The 23,981-nt window shown below is 38.5% G+C and overlaps 1 non-coding gene across 1 annotated transcript; it reads right to left on the bottom strand.

Annotated features, from left to right (window-relative positions):
- Window positions 1–19,253: 19,253 nt before the first annotated feature.
- Window positions 19,254–19,357, bottom strand: LOC130950768 (small nucleolar RNA R71). Its single transcript, XR_009073723.1, has one exon. It is a non-coding gene; the product is annotated as a small nucleolar RNA R71 (small nucleolar RNA).
- Between the last annotated feature and the right edge of the window lie 4,624 nt (window positions 19,358–23,981).

Below are 23,981 nucleotides of genomic sequence, written 5' to 3'. Positions count from 1 at the left end.
GATGTGCTTGTCTTCTTCAATGAGACATCTCCATCTATGATAACTCCGGCTGAATAACATAGATGGCATATGAGGTGAGGGAATGCTAGCCGTGCCATGTATGAAGGCTTGTCAGCTATTTTGTAGAGTTCATTGGCTATGACTTCATGAACCTCTACTTCTTCACCAATCATGATGCTGTGAACCATGATGGCCCGATCCACAGTAACTTCAGATCGGTTGCTTGTAGGGATGATGGATCTTTGAATGAACTCCAACCATCCTCTAGCTACAGGCTTGAGGTCCAGTCTTCTTAGTTGGACTGGCTTGCCTTTGGAGTCAACTCTCCATTGGGCGCCTTCCACACAAATGTCCCTAAGGACTTGGTCCAACCTTTGATCAAAGTTGACCCTTCTAGTGTAGGGGTGTTCATCACCTTGCATCATAGGCAAATGAAACGCCAACCTCACATTCTCCGGACTAAAATCCAAGTATTTCCCCCTAACCATGGTGATATAGTTTTTCGGACTTGGGTTCATACCTTGGTCATGGTTTCTAGTGATCCATGCATTGGCATAGAACTCTTGAACCATTAAAATTCCAACTTGTTGTATGGGGTTGGCTATGACTTCCCAACCTCTTCTTTGAATTTCAAGTCGGATTTCCGGATACTCATTCTTCTTGAGTTTGAAAGGGACCTCATGGATCACTTTCTTCTTTGCCACAACATCATAGAAGTGGTCTTGGTGGCTCTTGGAGATGAATCTCTCCTTCTCCCATGACTCGAAAGTGGAAGCTTTTGCTTTCCCTTTTCCTTTTCTTGAGGAAACTCCGGCCTTGGGTGCCATTGATGGTGAATGAAAAATAAAAAGCTTAGGCTTTTTACCACACCAAACTTAAAGTTTGCTCGCCCTCGAGCAAAAAAGAAAAGAAGAGTAGAAGAAGAAGAGAATATTGGAAGAGAGGGAGAAGAGAGGGTTTGGTTATGTGGGAGAATGTGGGTTTGTGTTGTGTGAAAATGGAAAAGAAAAGAAGGGTATTTATAGGGAGGGGGGAGGGTATAGGTTCGGCCATGTTGGGTGGGAAAGGGTGGGAAATTGAATTTGAAAGTAGTGGGGGTAGGTGGGGTGTATGGGGAAGAGGGGTTGATGTGCATGGTGAATGGGGTAATTGGGAAGAGGAATTGAGGTGATAGGTGAAGGTTTTTGGGAAGTGTGACATTGAGAATGAGATTTGGATTAGAAGAGTGTGATTAGGATTAAAAGAAATGTGGTAGGTGGGGATCCTGTGGGGTCCACAGATCCTGAGGTGAGGATCCTGTGGGGTCCACAGATCCTGAGGTGAAAACAAATACCATTCTTTCACCATATAGGCATGTAACATGCCTTGATGCATCATTCTGGCGTTCAAACGCCCATTGATGCTAGTTCTGGGCGTTAAACGCCCATGTTATGCACGTTTCTGGCGTTGAACGCCAGTTTCATGCTTGTTTCTGGCGTTCAGCGCCAGATTGTCCTCTGTGTGCGCATCCTGGCGTTAAACGCCAGGTTGTTGCTTGTTTTGGGCGTTCAACGCCAGAAAGATGCTCTGTTCTGGCGTTGAACGCCAGAAAGATGCTCCTTCTGGGCGTTGAACGCCAGCCTGTGCGCCTCCAGGGTGAAAAATTTTTTTCTTCTGTTTTTGACTCTGTTTTTAATTTTTTTGATTTTTTTCGTGACTCCTCATGATCATGTACCTAATAAAACACAAAAATAACAAGGAAACAAAATAAAATAAAATTAGATAAATAAAATTGGGTTGCCTCCCAACAAGCGCTTCTTTAATGTCAATAGCTTGACAGTGGTTCTCATAGAACCACAAGGTGATCAGGTCAATTTAAGTGTGGTATTCCCAACACCAAACTTAGAGTTTGGATATGGGGTTTGAACACCAAACTTAGAGTTTGGTTGTGGCCTTACAACACCAAACTTAGAGTTTGACTGTGGAGGCTCTTCTTGACTCTGAACTGAGAGAAGCTCTTCATGCCTACTCTCTTTTGTCATAGAGGGATGGCCATGTGCTTGAAACACAAGGTAGTCCCCATTCAATTGAAGGACTAACTCACCTCTGTTGACATCTATCACAGCTCCTGCTGTGGCTAGGAAAGGTCTTCCTAGGATGATGCATTCATCATCTTCCTTCCTAGTATCTAGGATTATGAAATCAGTAGGGATGTAAAGGCCTTCAACCTTTACTAGCACGTCCTCTACTAATCCATAAGCTTGTCTTATGGACTTATCTGCCAATTGTAATGAGAACAAGGCAGGTTGTACCTCAATGATCCCCATCTTCTCCATTACAGAGAGTGGCATAAGATTTATTCCTGACCCCAGATCACATAGAGCTTTTTCAAAGCTCATGGTGCCAATGGTACAAGGTATTAAGAACTTGCCAGGATCTTATTTCTTTTGAGGTAGAGTTTTCTGAATCCAAGTATCTAGTTCACTAATGAGCAAGGGAGGTTTACTTTCCCAAGTCTCATTACCAAATAGTTTGGCATTCAGCTTCATGATAGCTCCTAAATATAGAGCAGCTTGCTCTCCAATCACATCTTCATCCTCTTCAGAGGATGAATATTCTTCAGAGCTCATGAATGGCAGAAGGAGATTTAATGGGATCTCTATGGTCTCTAGATGAGCCTCAGATTCCTTTGGATCCTTAATAGGAAACTCCTTCTTGCTTGAAGGACGTCCCAGGAGGTCTTTCTCCTTAGGATTTTCGTCCTCCTCCTCCCTAGTGCATTCGGTCACTTTGATTAAATCAATGGCCTTGCACTCTCCTTTTGGATTCTCTTCTGTATTGCTTGGGAGAATACTGGGAGGAGTTTCAATAACTTTCTTACTCAGCTGGCCCACTTGTGCTTCCAGATTTCTAATGGAAGATCTGGTTTCATTCATGAAACTGAAAGTGGCCTTTGACAGATCAGAGACTATGTTGGCTAAATTAGAATTGTTTTGTTCAGAGTTCTCTGTCTGTTGCTGAGAAGACGATGGATATGGCTTACTATTATTCAGCCTTGCACGTCCACCATTGTTAAAACCTTGATGGGGTTTTTGTTGATCCTTCCAGGAGAAATTTGGATGATTTCTCCATGATGAGTTATAGGTGTTTCCATAAGGTTCACCTAAGTAATTAACTTCTGCCATGGCAGGGTTTTCAGGATCATAAGCTTCTTCAGAAGCTACCTCTCTAGTACTATTGGATGCATGTTGCAATCCATTCAGATTCTGAGAGATCATGTTGACCTGTTGAGTCAACACTTTGTTCTGAGCCAATATGGCATTCAGAGCATCAATTTCAAGAACTCCTTTCTTCTGAGGTACCCCATTGTTCACGGAATTCCTCTCAGAGGTGTACATAAACTGGTTGTTTGCAACCATGTCAATGAGTTCTTGAGCCTCTTCAGGCGTTTTCTTCAGGTGAATAGATCCACCTGCAGAATGATCCAGTGACATTTTCGAAAATTCAGAGAGACCATAATAGAATATATCTAATATGGTCCATTCTGAAAACATGTCAGATGGACATCTCTTGGTCAGCTGCTTGTATCTTTCCCAAGCTTCATAGAGGGATTCACCATCTTTTTGTTTGAAGGTTTGAACATCCACTCTCAGCTTGCTCAGCTTTTGAGGAGGAAAGAACTTGTCTAAGAATGCAGTGACAAGCTTATCCCATGAGTCCAGGCTATCCTTGGGTTGTGAATCCAACCATACTCTAGCTCTGTCTCTTACAGCAAAAGGGAAAAGCAAGAGTCTGTAGACTTCAGGATTAACTCCATTTGTCTTTACAGTGTCACAGATCTGCAAGAACTCAGTTAAAAACTGATAAGGATCTTCAGATGGAAGTCCATAAAACTTGCAGTTTTGTTGCATTAATGCAACTAGTTGAGGCTTAAGCTCAAAGTTATTGGCTCCAATGGCAGGAATGGAGATGCTTCTTCCATCAAACTTGGATGTTGGCTTTGTGAAGTCACCAAGCATTCTCCTTGCATTATCATTATTATTTTCGGCCATCTCTTCCTCTTGTTCGAAATTTTCTAAAAGGTTGCTTCTGGATTGTTGTAATTTAGCTTCTTTTAATTTTCTCTTCAGAGTCCTTTCAGGTTCTGGATCAACTTCAACAAGAGTGCCTTTGTCCCTGTTCCTGCTCATATGAAAGAAAAGGGAACACAAAAAGGAAAGAAGGAATCCTCTATGTCACAGTATAGAGATTCCTTTATGTTAGTAGAAAAAGAAAGGGGTAGAAGAAGAGGAATGGATTCGGATTTTGATGAAGGGGTGAAGAGAAGTGTTAGTAATTAAATAATTAAATAGAAGAGGAAGAGAGAAGAGAAATTTCGAAAATAATTTTGAAAAGGAGTTAGTGCTTTTCGAAAATTAGAGATAAAATGTAATTAAAATTAAAACATGAAACAATTAATTAATTAAAAAGAACTTTTTGAAAAAGAGAGAGATATTTTCGAAAATAGGAAAGAGAAAAGTAGTTAGGTGGTTTTGAAAAAGATAAGAAACAAACGAAAAGTTAGTTAGTTAATTGAAAAAGATTTGAAATCAAATTTGAAAAAGATAAGAAGATAGTAAGTTAGATAAGATATTTTGAAATCAAATTTTGAAAAATATAAAATTTTTGAAAAAGATAAATTAAAAGATAAAAAGATTTAATTCAAAAATAATTTGAAATTATTTATTTCACTAACAAGAAACTACAAGATAAGATTCTAGAACTTAAAGATTGAACCTTTCTTAACAAGAAAGTAACAAACTTCAAATTTTTGAACCAATCACATTAATTATTAGTGAATTTTCGAAAATTACATATAAAGATAAGAAAAAGATTTTGAAAATATTTTGAAAAATATTTTTGAAATTTTCGAAAATTATAAAGAAAATTGAAAAAGATATGATTTTTGAAAAAGATTTTGAAAAGATAAGATTTTTAAAATTGAAATTTTGACTTGACTTGTAAGAAACAACTAATTTTGAAAATTTTTGACCAAGTCAACCCAAAATTTCGAAAATTTTGGAGGGAAATAAGGAAAAGATATTTTTTATTTTTAAATTTTTAAGGAAAAACACAAAAATGACCCAAAACATGAAAATTTTGGATCAAGACACAAGATGCATGCAAGAATGCTATGAATGTCAAGATGAACACCAAGAACACTTTGAAGATCATGATGAACATCAAGAACATATTTTTGAAAAATTTTTGATGCAAAGAAAACATGCAAGACACCAAACTTAGAAATCTTTAATGCTTAAAAAATATGAATGCAAAAATGCACATGAAAAACAAGAAAAGACACAAAACAAGAAATCATCAAGATCAAACAAGAAGACTTGTCAAGAACAACTTGAAGATCATGAAGAACACTATGAATGCATGAAATTTTCGAAAAAAATGCAAGAAAAATTTTTAAAGCATGCAATTGACACCAAACTTAAAATTTGACTCAAGACTCAAACAAGAAACACAAAATATTTTTGGATTTTATGATTTTCTAATTTTTTGTATTTTTATTAATTATTTTCAAAAATAAAGTTTTGAAAAACGAAAAATAAAAAGAAAAATTTTGAAAAAGATTTTTGAAAAGAAAATTACCTAATCTGAGCAACAAGATGAACCGTCAGTTGTCCATACTCGAACAATCCCCGGCAACGGCGCCAAAAATTTGGTGGACGAAATTGTGATTCCTATTTTGTGCCTTTTGGCATCATTGTAAAATTATTCCTTTTTAGAAATTGACCTTCCTTCACAACTCCGTTCAACTAACCAGCAAGTGTACTGGGTCGTCCAAGTAATAACCTTACGTGAGTAAGGGTCGAATCCACAGAGATTGTTGGTATGAAGCAAGCTATGGTCACCTTGCAAATCTCAGTTAGGCAGTTTAAATCTGTTTATGGTGAGTTCGAATATTAATAATAAAATAAATAATAAAAGGATAGATATACTTATGCAGATTCATTGGTAGGAATTTCAGATAAGCGGAATGGAGGTGCTGTAGAGCTCTCGGACGCCTGCTCTCCTATTCCTTCTACTCAATCCTTCTTACTCCTTTCCATGGCAAGCTTTGTATAAGGGTTCACTATCAGCTGTGGCTACTTTCATTCCTCTCGGGGAAATAACCTGTGCGGCTGTCACTCGCACAGCTAACCAGTCTGGAGGCATCACCCATGGTTGATAGCTACATCCCATCCTCGCAGTGAAAGCTAATGCACGCACTCTGTCACAGTACGGCCAATCACCGGTTGGTTCCCGCTCCTACTGGAATAGAATCCCTCTTTTGCGTTTGTCACTAACGCCCAGCAGGTTAAAGTTTGAAGCACGTCACAGTCATTCATGAACGGAATCCTACTCAGAATACCACAGACAAGGTGAGACCTTCCGGATTCCCAGGACCCTACTCGGAATACCACAGACAAGGTTGGACTTTCCGGATCCAGATGAATGCCGCCATCTATCTAGCTTATACCACGAAGATTCTGTTGGGGAATCTAAGAGATACACATTCAAGCTTCTTTGCATGTAGAACGTAAGTGGTTGTCAATCACGCGCGTTCATGAGTGAGAATAATAATGAGAGTTATTAACTCATCACATTCATCATGTTCTTGAGTACGAATGAATATCTTGGAATAAGAATAAGAGAGGAATTGAATAAAAGAAAATAGAACTTCATTAATCTTTGAGGTACAGCAGAGCTCCACACCCTTAATCTATGGTGTGCAGAAACTCCACCGTTGAAAATACATAAGCAAAAGGTTCAGGCATGGCCGAATGGCCAGCCCCCTAAACGTGATCACTAGATCAAAATACAATCCAGGATGTCTAATACAATAGTAAGAGGTCCTATATATACTAGACTAGCTACTAGGGTTTACATGAGTAAGTAATTGATGCATAAATCCACTTCCGGGGCCCACTTGGTGTGTGTTTGGGCTGAGCTTGATCAATCCACGTGTAGAGGCATTTCTTGGTGTTGAACTTTGAGTTATGACGTGTTTTGGGCGTTCAACTCCGAATCATGACGTTTTTCTGGCGTTTAACTCCAGACAGCAGCATGAACTTGGCGTTTAACGCCAAGTTACGTCGTCATTCTTCGAATAAAGCATGGACTATTATATATTGCTGGAAAGCCCTGGATGTCTACTTTCCAACGCCGTTGAGAGCGTGCCAATTGGAGTTCTGTAGCTCTAGAAAATCCATTTCGAGTGCAGGGAGGTCAGATTCCAACAGCATCAGCAGTCCTTTTGTCAGCCTTTTTCAGAGTTTTGCTCAAATCCCTCAATTTCAGTCAGAATTTACCTGAAATCACAGAAAAACACACAAACTCATAGTAAAGTCCAGAAATGTGAATTTAACATAAAAACTAATGAAAACATCCCTAAAAGTAGCTTAAACTTACTAAAAACTATATAAAAACAATGCCAAAAAGCGTATAAATTATCCGCTCATCAGCAAGACACCAAACTTAGAAATCTTTAATGTATGGAAAATATGAATGCAAAAATGCACAAGAAAAACAAGAAAAGACACAAAACAAGAAATCATCAAGATCAAACAAGAGGACTTATCAAGAACAACTTGAAGATCATGAAGAACACTATGAATGTATGAGATTTTTGAAAAATGCAAGAAAAATTTTAAAAGCATGCAATTGACACCAAACTTAAAAATTGACTCAAGACTCAAACAAGAAGCACAAAATATTTTTGATTTTTATGATTTTCTAATTTTTTTGTATTTTTATTAATTTTTTCGAAAATAATGTGAAGAAAAACGAAAAATAAAAGAAAAATTTTTGAAAAAGATTTTTGAAAAGAAAAGTACCTAATCTGAGCAACAAGATGAACCGTCAGTTGTCCATACTCGAACAATCCCCGGCAACGGCGCCAAAAACTTGGTGGACGAAATTGTGATTCCTATTTTGTGCCTTTTGGCATCATTGTGAAATTATTCCTTTTAGAAATTGACCTTCTTTCACAACTCCGTTCAACTAACCAGCAAGTGTACTGGGTCGTCCAAGTAATAACCTTACGTGAGTAAGGGTCGAATCCACAGAGATTGTTGGTATGAAGCAAGCTATGGTCACCTTGTAAATCTTAGTTAGGCGGATTAAATATTGATTTATGGGTTTCGTAAATAGAAATAAGAAAATAAATAATAAAAGAGATAGAAATACTTATGTAGATTCATTGGTGGGAATTTCAGATAAGTGGAATGGAGGTGCTGTAGAGCTCTCGGACGCCTGCTCTCCTATTCCTTCTACTCAATCCTTCTTACTCCTTTCCATGGCAAGCTTTGTATAGGGGTTCACCATCAACTGTGGCTACTTTCAATCCTCACGGGGAAATATCCTATGTGGCTGTCACTCGCACAGCTAACCAGTCTGGAGGCATCACCCATGGTTGATAGCTACATCCCATCCTCGCAGTGAAAGCTAATGCTCACGCACTCTGTCACAGTACGGCCAATCACCGGTTGGTTCCCTCCCCTACTGGAATAGAATCCCTCTTTTGCGTCTGTCACTAACGCCCAGCAGGTTACAGGTTTGAAGCACGTCATAGTCATTCATGAACGGAATCCTACTCGAAATACCACAGACAAGGTGAGACTTTCCGGATTCCCAGGATCCTACTCGGAACACCACAGACAAGGTTGGACTTTCCGGATCCAGATAAATGCCGCCATCCATCTAGCTTATACCACGAAGATTTTGTTGGGGAATCTAAGAGATACACATTCAAGCTTGTGTTGCATGTAGAACGTAAGTGGTTGCCAATCACGCGCGTTCATGAGTGAGAACGTTAATGAGGGTTATTAACTCATCACATTCATCATGTTCTTGGGTACGAATGAATACCTTGGAATAAGAATAAAAGAGGAATTGAATAAAAGAAAGTAGAACTTCATTAATCTTTGAGGTACAGCAGAGCTCCACACCCTTAATCTATGGTGTGCAGAAACTCCACCGTTGAAAATACATAAGCATAAGGTTCAGGCATGGCCGAATGGCCAGCCCCCTAAACCGTGATCAATGATCCCCTAAGATGAAGAATAAAACAAAACTGAGACCAAAGATGTCTAATACAATAGATAAGTGTCCTATATATACTAGACTAGCTACTAGGGTTTACATGAGTAAGTAATTGATGCATAAATCCACTTCCGGGGCCCACTTGGTGTGTGCTTGGGCTGAGCTTGATCAATCCACGTGTAGAGGCATTTCTTGGCGTCAAACTTCAGGTTATGACGTGTTTTGGGCGTTTAACTCCGAATCATGACGTTTTTCTGGCGTTTAACTCCAGACAGCAGCATGAACTTGGCGTTTAACGCCAAGTTACGTCGTCATTCTTCGAATAAAGTATGGACTATTATATATTGCTGGAAAGCCCTGGATGTCTACTTTCCAACACCGTTGAGAGCGCGTCATTTGGAGTTCTGAAGCTCCAGAAAATCCATTTCGAGTGCAGGGAGGTCAGAATCCAACAGCATCAGCAGTCCTTTTGTCAGCCTTTTTCAGAGTTTTGCTCAAATCCCTCAATTTCAGTCAGAATTTACCTGAAATCACAGAAAAACACACAAACTCATAGTAAAGTCCAGAAATGTGAATTTAACATAAAAACTAATGAAAACATCCCTAAAAGTAGCTTAAACTTACTAAAAACTATATAAAAACAATGCCAAAAAGCGTATAAATTATCCGCTCATCAATCGATCTCACTCTTGTGAGTTATTACTACTTGATGCGACCCGGTACACTTGCCGGTTAGATCTATGTGTTTGGAAAATTTGTTTTCCATAAAAACACCATCAAGTTTTTGGCGCCGTTGCCGGGGATTGAATAGATCAACAATGATTAAGTGGGTGAGAAGTCTAGATCAAGCATTTTTTTTGTTTTTGTTCTCTGTTTTAAAGTGAAACCAAGGTGTTTGAGTTTTTGCCTCACTAAGAAATTCTCATCTCTGATATGAGTAATTTCAATTTTCCTTGGTGTTGTATTTTCCAAAATTTAAATGGAGTTCAACTCATCTTATGATCAAACAAATTTTATGGGATATTACCCACCATCACCAATCTCTAATGGTGGTTGGGAATATCACCAAAAAATCACAGATTCTGAGCACTCCAATCCATGGAGATTTGCTCCACAGACACAAGATGAGCAAGAAAACCATATGGGATATTTTCTTCCACCACAAAATGATGCTAGTCATGATTCTAATGGTGGCTGGGAAGGAAATTCTAATGCTCCATATGATATTCATCCAAAGATATCATCACTTGACCATGCTTCAACAAAAAGCCTCTATCAAAATTCACCACCTACACAAACTTCCATGATACAAAGCCTTTGGTTCATGGAAGTTTGTGTAGGTGGTGAATTTTGATAGAGGCTTTTTGTTGAAGCATGGTCAAGTGATGATATCTTTGGATGAATATCATATGGAGCATTAGAATTTCCTTCCCAGCCACCATTAGAATCATGACTAGCATCATTTTGTGGTGGACGAAAATATCCCATATGGTTTTCTTGCTCATCTTGTGTCTGTGGAGCAAATCTCCATGGATTGGAGTGCTCAGAATCTGTGATTTCTTGGTGATATTCCCAACCACCATTAGAGATTGGTGATGGTGGGTAATATCCCATAAAATTTGTTTGATCATAAGATGAGTTGAACTCCATTTAAATTTTGGAAAACACAACACCAAGGAAAATTGAAATTACTCATATCAGAGATGAGAATTTCTTAGTGAGGCAAAAACTCAAACACCTTGGTTTCAACTTAGAATAGAGAACAAAAACAAAAAAATGCTTGATCTAGACTTTTCACCTACTTAATCATTGTTGATCTAATCAATCCCCGGCAACGGCGCCAAAAACTTGATGGTGTTTTTATGGAAAACAAATTTTCCAAACACATAGATCTAACCGGCAAGTGTACCGGGTCGCATCAAGTAGTAATAACTCACAAGAGTGAGGTCGATCCCACAGGGATTGATGGATCAAGCAACTTTAGTGGGTGATTAGTTTAGTCAAGCTAACATTGAGTGAATTGTGTGAAGTGTAGCCAACAGAAAGTAAATGGCAGAAATCTTAAAGATGCAGAAAGTAAATTGGCAAGTAACTTAAAGAGCAAGAAATGTAAATTGCAAGAATCTTAAATGACAAGAAATGTAAATTGCATTAAATGTAAATGGGGAGTGGGTGCTGGAAATTAAAGGAAGCAATAAATCAAGCAACTGAAAATTTAAATTGCAGGTAGAATAAAAGGATTTTGGGAGCGGGATTCAAGAAATTCAACAAGAGAATGTAAGGAGCAATCAAGCAGAAAAGTAACTTGCAACAAATCTTAAACAGAAAGCAGAATTGCTTGAAGAAGCAAACAGAAATTAAATTCAGTTTAATTGCCAAATGAGATTGAAGATCTCAGGAAATCAAAGAGACTAGAAAACAAGTCTAGATCTCAATTCCTTCCTTGATCCAACCAAGAATGATTGCAGAAGAGAAGAAAGATGAAAGCAGTAAAAGAAACTTCAGATCCAATTTCTCAATTTCCTCAATTATGCAGAAGAACACAAATGAATTTCAGATCAAAGATTGGAACAGAATTCCTCCAACCTCAATCCAAAATTTCAAAACAAGAGAAAGACTAAAGAGAGAGCTCTCTAATGGAGCAAGCCTTTTCCCTCCAATCGAGCTCCTATTAATGCTTTTATATAGGCTTTACAAAATGAAAAATGAAAATGAAATTAAAACAAATTACAAAAATGAAAATCCTAATTTAATTGATCCATGTGCCTTTGAGTGATGATGTGGGCTTTGCTTGCTTTGGATTTGAGGAGAAATGGGTTTGGTTGGCCTTGATTCAATTTGGAGAGGAATTGAATTTAAATGGAATTTTGGTTGGATTTTGGCCCATGAGTGTTTGCTCCCAGGAGGCTGCCCTGCCCTTGTGGAGGGCAGGGCAGGATTTGGTGCTTGGTGCGTGCGTGGTGCGGGCGTGGTGCAGGCTTGGTGCGCAGGATGCTGCCCTGCCCTCGCGGAGGGCAGGGCAGAAAAAGTTGGTGCGCCAGATTGATGCCTTGGTGCGCTGCTGGTGCTGCCAGATGATGCTGTGGTGCGCCAGAATTGTGCCTTGGTGCGCCAGATTCATGCCACAACAAAATGCTGCCCTGCCCTCGCGGAGAGCAGGGCAGTGTTTCCACTTTGACGTCCCGAGTTCAAAACTTGGATGCTACACACGCTACCCATTTTCCTTGGCTTTCTTGGTACCAAAGTGAAGCTTAATTCCTTGCTTCCTCATGGTCCCGTGTTCAACTCTTGTGGCAAGCATTGTAGGCAGCAATTTTCCTTGATTTTCCATGAAGAGCACGACATTGCCCTGCTCTCCAAGAGGGCAGGGCAGAAAATTGAGCGCTACTTTGTTTTGGGGTGAGGCTCCAGCTTCGAGCCTTGGTGGAAGCACTTTGGTTTATTTTCGCTTATTTTTGGCCCTTAAAGATGCCTTTCACTCATGCTCCATTTGTGCACCAAATATGGATTGTTATATATCGTTGGAAAGCTCTGAATGTCAGCTTTCCAACGCAACTAGAAGCACATCAATTGGATGTTTGTAGCTCAAGTTATAGCCCTTTGAAGAAGGCATGGTCATGCTGTGAGCGCCCAGATTTTACCTTAGCGAAAATTCTTGCTTCCAACCTCACTTTGCATCACGATTCTGCCCTGCCCTTGGCAAGGGCAGGGCAGTGTGCGTGCTGGTTGCTTTCTTCTTTGATTTTGTCATGGGCCACGCTTTTAAAAGCGTGGCCTAAAGCTCCAAAGTATACCCCAACTTCAAAGTGTGTCCCAAAGCTCTTTTTTTCTCCTTTTTTTGTGCTTCTTTGCTTCTTTTTCTTTTTATTTCCTACAAGATTTATAAAATTAAAAGATCAAGGAAATCTATCATTTAAGTACAAAAGCATTCAATATTTAAGCACAATTTATCAATTTCTTGTATGAAAAAGCATAGAAAAATAGGTATATGATGACTTGTCATCAAATATTCCATTCTCCTCCATGAAATTAGAGAAGATCAAGGAATCATGAGAGAGGAGCAACAAAGGCAAGGAAGAGACATTGAGGAGCTCAAGCACTCCATAAGATCTTCAAGAGGAAGAATGACGTTAAGATTTCTGCCAGTAAAGAATTTCATAAAAACAGTCGCGTTGTAGATATAGTCTCTAAACCGACAGAAATCCCTTCGTACAAACGTTTTGGTTGTCACTAGTAACAAACCCCTTTAAAAATTGATAACCGAGTATTTAAACCTCGGGTCGTCTTCTCAAGGAATTGCAGGGAGGTATGTTCTTATTATTGGCTATGAAAAAGGTAAAATTGGGGTTTTGGAAGTAAGGTGGGAATATATTATATGACAAGTAAAATAAAATAAGCTGTAAAATAAACCTTTGGCAAGGTAAAAGAACTGGAGGTCCTTTCCTAGTTATCCTTATCAATTGTGATGAGAATTTGATTTTTCTCCCACTTTGTTAACCTCAAACCATGAAGGTAAGTTAAGTGGATGAATTCCAATTTTCAATCAACAATGAGTTTGATAACTCTAGAGTCACCAATTATTTAACCAAAGCCAAAAGGAAAGAAAATTGAAACTGCTGGAATAAAAATGCCTTCAGATGGGAAGCAATAATCATGTAATTAAAAGAAAGCAATAATAACTGAAATATCTCAAATAATATTAATTCAAAGAAAATCATAACATGAAAGAGTTCATAAATTTAATTGGAAAAATAAATAAAAATAAAGAACTTGGGATTGAGAGTCACTCCTAAAACTAAGAGAAGTCCTAAATCCTAATCCTAAGAGAGAGGAGAGAACCTCTCTCACTAAAAACTACATCTAAAACTATAAAAAGTGAATTATGAGTGCCTGATAATGAATGGATGCATTCCTCCACTTTATAGCCTTTAATCTGTGTTTTCTGGGCCGCAAACTGGGTCAGAAACAGTCCAGAATTCGCTGGTTTCAAATTTGGCCACGCTGGATTTTCGTCATTGCGACGCGGCCGCATGGATCACGCGGTCGCGTCGCCTAGCGTCAGGGAAACTATATCATATTATATATCAAATCGAAACTCCGGACGTTAGCTTTCCAACGCAACTGGCGCGCGCGTCGTTTGGACTTCTGTAGCTAAAGTTATAGCCGTTTGAGTGCAGAGAGGTCAGGCTGGACAGCTTAGCAATTTCTCCAACTTCTTGCATTCCTTCCTCTTTTGCATGCTTTCTTCCCATCCTCTGAGCCATTTATGCCCTATAATCTCTGAAAACACTTAACACACATATCAAGGTATCTAATGGTAATAAGAGAGGATTAATAATAAGCAAATATAAGATCAAAGAAGCATGTTTTCAATCAAAACACATAATTAGGAAGGTAATATAAAACCTTGCAAATAGTATGAATAAGTGGGTAAAGAGTTAATAAAAACCACTCAATTGAGTACAAGATAAACCATAAAATAGTGGTTTATCAACCTCCCCACACTTAAACATTAGCATGTCCTCATGCTAAGCTCAAGAGCGACTATAAAGATGAAGAGGAATGGTAGAATGTATGAAATGCAACCTATCTATACGAATGCAACTACATGCAAAAAAATGTTTCTACCTACTTGGTTAAAAATAAACAAATCTTTCAAGAGCAAATATGAACTGGATTTTACTAATTCAAATCATAAAAATGAAGCACAAATAGACTTGTAAGAAGAAAATAGCTTATGAAAGCAGGGAACAAGGAATTGAGCATCGAACCCTTACTGGTAGTGTATACACTCTAATCACTCAGGTGTTTAAGGTTCGATCTCTCAATTCTCTACTAACCTTGCTTTCTAAGGCTTGCTCTTTATCTAATAATCAACATAAATTTAATGCATAAATACACATATCAAGAGGTCTTTTAAGGGTTGTAATGAGGTTAGGGTCAAGGTAGGATTGTAATTGGCCAAGTGGACTAAAATCAGAATCCTTAATTAACTTAAACTTTCCACCTAACTTTAGACAATCCATGTAATCATAATACCACATCTAACTGTCCATTAACCATGTTTTCTACATATTCATGCATTCTAATTTCAAGCACAACTCATATGCATTGCTTTCACCACTTACTTTGGGGCATTTTGTCCCCTTTTATTATTTGCTCTTTTTCTTTTCTTTTTCTCCTTTATTTTTCTTTTTTTTTTCTCAATGCATATTGATGAGCGGATGATTTATACGCTTTTTGGCATTGTTTTTATTTAGTTTTTAGTAAGTTCAAGCTACTTTTAGGGATGTTTTCATTAGTTTTTATGTTAAATTCACATTTCTGGACTTTACTATGAGTTTGTGTGTTTTTTTGTGATTTCAGGTAAATTCTGACTGAAATTGAGGGATTTGAGCAAAACTCTGAAAAAGGCTGACAAAAGGACTGCTGATGCTGTTGGATTCTGACCTCCCTGCACTCGAAATGGATTTTCTGGAGCTACAGAACTCCAAATGGCGCGCTCTCAACGGCGTTGGAAAGTAGACATCCAGAGCTTTCCAGCAATATATAATAGTCCATGCTTTATTCGAAGAATGACGACGTAACTTGGCGTTAAACGCCAAGTTCATGCTGCTGTCTGGAGTAAAACGCCAGAAAAACGTCATGATTCGGAGTTAAACGCCCAAAACACGTCATAACCTGAAGTTTGACGCCAAGAAATGCCTCTACACGTGGATTGATCAAGCTCAGCCCAAACACACACCAAGTGGGCCCCAGAAGTGGATTTATGCATCAAATACTTACTCATGTAAACCCTAGTAGCTAGTCTAGTATATATAGGACCTCTTACTATTGTATTAGATATCCTGGATTGTATTTTCTATCCTGTGATCACGTTTAGGGGGCTGGCCATTCGGCCATGCCTGGACCTCTTGCTTATGTATTTTCAACAGTGGAGTTTCTGCACACCATAGATTAAGGGTGTGGAGCTCTGCTGTACCTCAAAGATTAATGAAGTTCTATTTTCTTTTATTCAATTCCTCTTTTATTCTTATTCCAAGATATTCATTCGTACCCAAGAACATGATGAATGTGATGAGTTAATAACCCTCATTAACGTTCTCACTCATGAACGCGCGTGATTGACAACCACTTACGTTCTACATGCAACACAAGCTTGAATGTGTATCTCTTAGATTCCCCAACAGAATCTTCGTGGTATAAGCTAGATGGATGGCGGCAATTATGAGGATCCGGAAAGTCCAACCTTGTCTGTGGTGTTCCGAGTAGGATCCTGGGAATCCGGAAAGTCTCACCTTGTCTGTGGTATTCCGAGTAGGATTCCGGTAATGAATGACTGTGACGTGCTTCAAACTTGCAACCTGCTGGGCGTCAGTGACAGACGCAAAAGAGGGATTCTATTCCAGTAGGAAGCGGGAACCAACCGGTGATTGGCCGTACTGTGACAGAGTGCGTGAGCATTAGCTTTCACTGCGAGGATGGGATGTAGCTATCAACCATGGGTGATGCCTCCAGACTGGTTAGCTGTGCGAGTGACAGCCGCATAGGATATTTCCCCGAGAGGACTGAAAGTAGCCACAGTTGATGGTGAACCCCTATACAAAGCTTGCCATGGAAAGGAGTAAGAAGGATTGAGTAGAAGGAATAGGAGAGCAGGCGTCCGAGAGCTCTACAGCATCTCCATTCCGCTTATCTGAAATTCCTACCAATGAATCTACATAAGTATTTCTATCCTTTTTATTATTTATTTCTTTTTATTTTCGAAACCCATAAATCAATATTTAATCCGCCTAACTGAGATATGCAAGGTGACCATAGCTTGCTTCATACCAACAATCTCTGTGGATTCGACCCTTACTCACGTAAGGTTATTACTTGGACGACCCAGTACACTTGCTGGTTAGTTGAACGGAGTTGTGACCTCAGGTGCTGCCCCTTAGAAGCCTTCATCTCAAAATAATTAGACATTGCAGTGCCATAATAATAATTCCATACAAAGACAAACAACTTGAACAGAATAGTGATCACAATTTCGTCCACCAAGTTTTTGGCGCCGTTGCCGGGGATTGTTCGAGTATGGACAACTGACGGTTCATCTTGTTGCTCAGATTAGGTAATTTTCTTTTCAAAAATCTTTTTCAAAATTTTTCTTTTAAATTTTCGTTTTTCTTCACATTATTTTCGAAAAAAATTAATAAAAATCCAAAAAAATTAGAAAATCATAAAAACCAAAAATATTTTGTGTTTCTTGTTTGAATCTTGTGTTAATTTTAAGTTTGGTGTCAATTGCATGCTTTTAAAATTTTTCTTGCATTTTTCGAAAATCTCATGCATTCATAGTGTTCTTCATGATCTTCAAGTTGTTCTTGACAAGTCTTCTTGTTTGATCTTGATGATTTCTTGTTTTGTGTCTTTTGTTGTTTTTCTTGTGCACTTTTGCATTCATATTTTTCATGCATTAAAGATTTCTAAGTTTGGTGTCTTGCATGTTTTCTTTGCATTAAAAAATTTTTCAAAATTATGTTCTTGATGTTCATCATGATCTTCAAAGTGTTCTTGGTGTTCATCTTGACATTCATAGCATTCTTGCATGCATTTTGTGTCTTGATCCAAAATTTTCATGTTTTGGGTCATTTTTGTGTTTTTCTTTAAAAATTCAAAAATCAAAAAAAATATCTTTTCCTTATTTCCCTCCAAATTTTTGAAATTTTGGGTTGACTTGGTCAAAAATTTTTAAAATTAGTTGTTTCTTACAAGTCAAGTCAAAATTTCAATTTTAAAAATCTTATCTTTTCAAAATCTTTTTCAAAAATCATATCTTTTTCATTTTTTATATAATTTTCGAAAATTTCAAAAAAATTATTTTTCAAAATATTTTCAAAATCTTTTTCTTATCTTTATATCATATTTTCGAAAATTAGCTAACAATTAATGTGATTGGTTCAAAAATTTGAAGTTTGTTACTTTCTTAAGAAAGGTTCAATCTTTAAAGTTCTAGAATCTTATCTTGTAGTTTCTTGTTAGTTAAGTTATTTTAAAAATTAAATCTTTTTCAAAATATCTTTTTTAAATATATCTTTTTTATCTTTTATCTTATCTTTTTCAAAAATTTTATCTTTTTCAAAATTTGATTTCAAAATATCTTATCCAACTTGCTATCTTCTTATCTTTTTCAATTTTGATTTCAAATCTTTTTCAATCAACTAACTAACTTTTTGTTTGTTTCTTATCTTTTTCAAAACCACCTAACTACTTCTCTCTCTTCTATTTTCGAAAATATCTCTCTTTTTTCAAAAAAATTCTTTTTAATTAATTAATTGTTTCATGTTTTAATTTTAATTACATTTTATCTCTAATTTTCGAAAATCACTGACCCCTTTTTAAAATTATTTTCGAAATTCTATTCCTCTTTTCTTCTTCTATTTAATTATTTAATTACTAACACTTCTCTTCACCTCTCTTCATTCATATCCTAACATCTCATCTCACATCTCTGCCATCCTCACAGTTGTGTTTCTTCCATTACATTACATTCTTTGTCTCCCCCTCTTCTTCTACCCCTTTCTTTTTCTACTAACATAAGGGAATCCCTATACTGTGACATAGAGGATTCCTTTTTCTTTTCTTGTTTTCTTCTCTTTCATATGAGCAGGAACAGGGATAAAGGCACTCTTGTTGAAATTGATCCAGAACCTGAAAGGACTCTGAAGAGAAAATTAAAAGAAGCTAAATTATAACAATCCAAAAACATCTTTAAGAGAAACAACCTTTCAGAAATTTTCGAACAAGAGAAAAAGATGGCAGAAGAAAATAATAATAATAATGCAAGGAGAATGCTTGGAGACTTCACAAAGCCAACATCCAAATTTGATGGAAGAAGCATCTCCATTCCTGCCATTGGAGCCAATAATTTTGAGCTTAAGCCTCAACTAGTTGCTTTAATGCAACAAAACTGCAAGTTTTATGGACTTCCATCTGAAGATCCTTACCAGTTTTTAACTGAGTTCTTGCAGATCTGTGACACTGTAAAGACAAATGGAGTTAATCCTGAAGTCTACAGACTCTTGCTTTTCCCTTTTGCTGTAAGAGACAGAGCAAGAGTGTGGTTGGATTCTCAACCCAAAGATAGCCTGGACTCATGGGATAAGCTTGTCACTACATTCTTAGATAAATTCTTTCCTCCTCAAAAGCTGAGCAAGCTGAGAGTGGATGTTCAAACCTTCAAACAAAAAGATGGTGAATCCTTCTATGAAGCTTGGGAAAGATACAAGCAGCTGACCAAAAGATGTCCATCTGACATGTTTTCAGAATGGACCATATTAGATATATTCTATTATGGTCTCTCTGAATTTTCGAAAATGTCACTGGACCATTCTGCAGGTGGATCTATTCACCTGAAGAAAACGCCTGAAGAGGCACAAGAACTCATTGACATGGTTGCAAACAACCAGTTTATGTACACCTCTGAGTGGAATTCCGTGAATAATGGGTTACCTCAGAAAAAAGGAGTTCTTGAAATTGATACTCTGAATGCCATACTGGCTCAGAACAAGGTGTTGACTCAACAGGTCAACATGATCTCTCAAAATCTGAATGGATTGCAACATGCATCCAACAGTACTAGAGAGGCAGCTTCTGAAGAAGCTTATGATCCTGAGAACCCTGCCATGGCAGAGGTTAATTACTTAGGTGAACCTTATGGAAACACCTATAACTCATCATGGAGAAATCATCCTAATTTCTCCTGGAAGGATCAACAAAAACCTCAACAAGGTTTTAACAATGGTGGACGCAACAGGCTGAATAATAGTAAGCCATATCCATCATCTTCTCAGCAACAGACAGAGAACTCTGAACAAAATACTTCTAATTTAGCCAATATAGTCTCTGATATGTCAAAAGCCACTTTCAGTTTCATGAATGAAACCAGATCCTCCATTAGAAATTTGGAGGCACAAGTGGGCCAGCTGAGTAAGAAAGTCATTGACACTCCTCCCAGTACTCTCCCAAGTAATACAGAAGAAAATCCAAAAGGAGAGTGCAAGGCCATTGATTTAATCAAAGTGGCCGAATGCACTAAGGAGGAGGAGGACGAAAATCCTAGTGAGGAAGACCTCCTGGGACATCCCTCAAGCAAGAAGGAGTCTCCTATTAAGGATCCTGAGGAATCTGAAGCTCATCTAGAGACCATAGAGATTCCTTTAAATCTTCTTCTGCCATTCATGAGCTCTGAAGAATATTCATCCTCTGAAGAGAATGAAGATGTGACTGGAGAGCAAGTTACTCAATACTTAGGAGCTATCATGAAGCTGAATGCCAAGCTGTTTGGTAATGAGACTGGGGAAAGTAAACCTCCCTTGCTCATTAGTGAACTAGATAATTGGATTCAGAGAACTCTACCTCAAAAGAAACAAGATCCTGGCAAGTTCTTAATACCTTGCACCATTGGCACCATGAGCTTTGAAAAAGCTCTATGTGATCTTGGGTCAGGGATAAATCTTATGCCACTCTCTGTAATGGAGAAGCTGGGAATCATTGAGGTACAACCTGCCTTGTTCTCATTACAATTGGCAGATAAGTCCATAAGACAAGCTTATGGAGTAGTGGAGGACGTGCTAGTAAAGGTTGAAGGCCTTTACGTCCCCACTGATTTTATAATCCTAGACACTAGGAAGGAAGATGATGAATGCATCATCCGAGGAAGACCTTTCCTAGCCACAGCAGGAGCTGTGATAGATGTCAACAGAGGTGAGTTAGTCCTTCAATTGAATGGGGACTACCTTGTGTTTCAGGCACATGGCCATCCCTCTGTGACAAAAGAGAGTAAGCATGAAGAGCTTCTCTCAGTTCAGAGTCAAGAAGAGCCCACACAGTCAAACTCTAAGTTTGGTGTTGTGAGGCCACAACCAAACTCTAAGTTTGGTATTCAAACCCCATATCCAAACTCTAAGTTTGGTGTTGGGACTACACACTAAATTGACCTGATCACCTTTTAGCTCCATGAGAGCCACTGTCAAGCTATTGACATTAAAGAAGCGCTTGTTGGGAGGCAACCCAATTTTATTTATCTAATTTTATTTTATTTTGTTTTAGTGTTATTTTTGTGTTGAATTAGGTACATGATCATGAGGAGTCACGAAAAAATCAAAAAAATTAAAAACAGAGTCAAAAACAGAAGAAAAAAAATTTTCACCCTGGAGGACGCACGGGCCGGCGTTCAACGCCCAGAAGATGCATCTGGCTGGCGTTCAACGCCAGAACAGAGCATCTTTCTGGCGCTGAACGCCCAAAACAAGCTACATCCTGGCGTTTAACGCCAGAATGCGCACACAGAGGACAATCTGGCGCTGAACGCCAGAAACAAGCTTGAAACTGGCGTTCAACGCCAGAAACAAGCATCACATGGGCGTTTAACGCCCAGAACGTGCATCAATGGGCGTTTAAACGCCAGAATGATGTATGGAGGCATGTTACATGCCTATATGGTGAAGGAATGGTATTTGTTTTCACCTCAGGATCTGTGGACCCCACAGGATCCCCACATAACATATTCCCACCTTACTTCCCAATCCTAGTTTTTGTGATGTGATTCCCCATGTCACAATTCCCAACATCTTCTTCATCAATCACCTCAATTCCTCTTCCCAATTACCCCATTCACCATTCACATCAACCTCCTCTTCCCCATACACCCCACCTACCTCCATCAAATTCAAATTCAATTTAACACCCTTTCCCACCCAAAATGGCCGAACCTATACCCTCCCCCCTATAAATACCCTTCTTTTCTTTTACATTTTCACACAACACAACCCCACATTCTCCCACATAGCCGAACCCTCTCTTCTCCCTCTCTACCATATTTTCTTCTTCTTCTTCTACTCTTCTTTTCTTTTCTTGCTCGAGGATGAGCAAATTTTAAGTTTGGTGTGGTAAAAAGCCTAAGCTTTTTATTTTTTTCATTCACCATCAATGGCACCCAAGACCGGAGTTTCCTTAAGAAAAGGAAAAGGGAAGGCAAAAGCTTCCACTTCCGACTCATGGGAGAAGGAGAGATTCATCTCCAAGAGCCACCAAGACCACTTCTATGATGTTGTGGCAAAGAAGAAAGTGATCCCTGAGGTCCCTTTCAAGCTCAAAAAGAATGAGTATCCGGAAATCCGACATGAAATCCAAAGAAGAGGTTGGGAAGTCATAACCAACCCCATGCAACAAATCGGAATATTGATGGTTCAAGAGTTCTATGCCAATGCATGGATCACTAGGAACCATGACCAAAGTATGAACCTAAGCCCAAAGAATTATCTCACAATGGCTAGGGGGAAATACTTGGATTTCAGTCCGGAAAATGTGAGGTTGGCGTTTCATTTGCCTATGATGCAAGGTGATGAACGGCCCTACACAAGAAGGGTCAACTTTAACCAAAGGTTGGACCAAGTCCTTAGGGACATATGTGTGGAAGGCGCCCAATGGAGAGTAGACTCCAAAGGCAAGCCAGTCCAACTAAGAAGACTGGACCTCAAGCCTGTAGCTAGAGGATGGTTGGAGTTCATTCAAAGATCCATCATCCCTACAAGCAACCGATCTGAAGTTACTGTGGATCGGGCCATCATGGTTCATAGCATCATGATTGGTGAAGAGGTGGAAGTTCATGAAGTTATCTCCAATGAACTCTACAAAATAGCTGACAAGCCTTCATACATGGCACGGCTAGCCTTCCCCCACCTTATATGCCATCTATGTTACTCAGCTGGAGTTATCATAGAAGGAGATGTCTCCATTGAAGAAGACAAGCCCATTACCAAGAAAAAGATGGAGCAAACAAGGGAAGCTCCTCACGACCTCCAAGAAGAACATGAGGAAGTGCATCATCAACAAATGCCTCAAGGAATGCACTTTCCTCCCAACAACTATTGGGAGCAACTCAACACCTCCTTAGAAGATTTGAGCCATAATGTGGAACAACTAAGGGTGGAACATCATGAACACGCCCTCACTCTCCAAAAAAATAAGAGAAGATCAAAGAGCAATGAGGGAGGAGCAACAAAGGCAAGGAAGGGACATAGAAGAGTTGAAGAACATCATTGGTCCTTCAAGAAGAAGACGCCACTAAGGTGGATTCATTCCTTGTTCTTTATTTCTTTCTGTTTTCGGTTTTTAATGCTATGTTTATTTATGTTTTTGTGTCTCTACTTCATGATCATTAGTATGTAAACCATGCCTTAAAGCTATGAAATAAAATCCATTAGTCCTTCACCTCTCTTAAAAGAAAAATGTTTTAATTCAAAAGAACAAGAAGTACATAATTTTCGAAATTATTAGTGAATTTAGTTTAATTATATTGATGTGGTGGCAATAATTTTTGTTTTCTGAATGAATGATTGAACAGTGCATATGTCTTTTGATCTTGTTGTTTATGAGTGTTTAAAATTGTTGGTTCTTGAAAGAATGAGGAACAAAGAGAAATGTTATTGATGATCTGAAAAACATCATGAAATTGATTCTTGAAGCAAGAAAAAGCAGTGAAAAAAAAAAAAAAGAGAAGAGGCGAAAATTCTAAAGCAAGGATCCAAGGCTTTGAGCATCAATGGATAGGAGGGCCCAAGGAAATAAAATCCAGGCCTATGCGGCTAAATCAAGTTGTCCCTAACCATGTGCTTGTGTCATGAAGGTCCAAGTGAAAAGCTTGAGACTGAGTGGTTAAAGTCGTGATCCAAAGCAAAGAGTGTGCTTAAGAGCTCTGGACACCACTAATTGGGGACTCTAGCAAAGCTAAGTCACAATCTGAAAAGGTTCATCCAGTTATGTGTCTGTGGCATTTGTGTATCCGGTGGTAATACTGGGAGACAAAATGCTTAGGGCCACAGCCAAGACTCATAAGTAGCTGTGTTCAAGAATCAACATGCTTAACTAAGAAAGTCAAT

The sequence above is a fragment of the Arachis stenosperma genome, chromosome 1 (genome assembly GCF_014773155.1).
Source record: "Arachis stenosperma cultivar V10309 chromosome 1, arast.V10309.gnm1.PFL2, whole genome shotgun sequence".
In the NCBI taxonomy this organism is placed as follows: domain Eukaryota; kingdom Viridiplantae; phylum Streptophyta; class Magnoliopsida; order Fabales; family Fabaceae; genus Arachis; species Arachis stenosperma.
The sequence above is the reverse complement of the archived record's forward strand: the minus strand, read 5'-3'. Positions and strand labels throughout refer to the sequence as shown.